The sequence below is a fragment of the Pollachius pollachius genome (genome assembly GCF_949987615.1).
Source record: "Pollachius pollachius genome assembly, chromosome: 20".
In the NCBI taxonomy this organism is placed as follows: Eukaryota; Metazoa; Chordata; class Actinopteri; order Gadiformes; family Gadidae; genus Pollachius; species Pollachius pollachius.
The window spans coordinates 7,637,098-7,638,650 of record NC_136953.1 but is presented as its reverse complement, the minus strand read 5'-3'; positions in this window follow the sequence as shown (position 1 = coordinate 7,638,650).

Sequence of the window (1,553 nt, the reverse complement as noted above, 5' to 3'; positions counted from 1 at the left end):
TATGGCGATTTCTGCGAAAAGAGCATAAAGTTAGGTTAACTTTCACGTTGAGTAGACTTCAAGGTTAGAGTTAACTCTGTAGTTAACATTACCTTAAGGTTGTGATAACTTAATTCAAGGAACCTTTTTTATTTAAGGTATATATTGTTGTATATATATTGTCACACACTCAAAGAATAACAAAAGAGCAGTTGGAAGTAACGTGGAAACATGGGAGTGGTTGTCTTCCCCATCATTCTCTGTGAAAATCGGACTCATGTTCACGGATGAGTTAATGTATAAAAGTTGACTAAAAGTCGTCACTTTTAGTCAAGTTTATAACGTATTAGATGATCCTTGTAGTGGCAGCTGACGGAGGGGTTGCCATTTTTTAAAGTTTTTAAGATATTGGATTGCATGTTTATTCGGTCTCTCTCTGAATCACAGCAATCAATGTGCCGCGGGAAACAAGTCGCCATCAACGGTATCAGTGCCGTTGTCTCTACAACAGTAAAATGCAATTCCATTGTGAATGTTGCACACGTATACTGTATATAATTTAGGTTCAACTGACTTCCCAAGTGAAAAAAACAACATCGTTTTTAGCTTTTTGATAGATTATATTAATCAACTTTTTCAGGCTTATTCTTTGCGGGGTATGGCAACAAAAATTGTACCTATTTTAAATAGTACAACAATTGTCAATGAATGGTAAACACCATCGATAGCGGATGGCTTCGTTCAAGTTAGAATAATTAAAACACAAAATTACCCGCCAAGGTAAAGTCTATGTGTTGGCTGAAAGAGCAGAGGTCTATTACTATTATTACTATTAATACATCTTAGTAAGCTTTATTGATAATGAAATATCATATCTCTAACGTGACTGGATAACGGTTGGCCTGTTTCCCGGGAAATAGTCAAAGGGCATATGACATCGTTCTAACTTCAACCAACCAAAACAATAACTCGTTTTTGATTATACATATTAAATATTGTACTTCTAGATATTAAAATGCAAATGTCTGAAAACAGAAGTAATTACAAAGTGCGGGAAATGATCGTAAAGAGAGGTAACATTAGCTACGCTCGCTAATAAGCTATCGCGCATACGGGAACGTTTTCCAACGTCTTTATTCTAGAGAACACGTTAATGTATCATGTCTCACCACAAAGTGTTCACCGACTGGCTCTTGGGTTGAAGTGAGTCGCCTCCCGAATACAGCGGCTTATTCATTAATAAACTAACGCAAGTAAATATATAACCAAAACACCTATCAACTTCTGGTCGACGAGGATATGTGGTGATAGTCAGCTACTGTTGGGATCTTCGCTCGTGCTTCATACCTAGTTGAACTGGTGGCAAATGCGGACCAATCAGCGGGCTTTATTTAAGGGTTTAAGGCGGGATGCTTTCTGTAGTTTACGTGCGAAACAACTTTAATTAAAGCCCATGTTTCAACTTGAAGACCCCTGTGATGAACGTGTAGATAAATAATGTAGGAACTCGATTTGGGTTAAAGAATTAATCATAAATGTGCACTTAAAAAGTTTTTGAAAGAAATTGTGAGTAT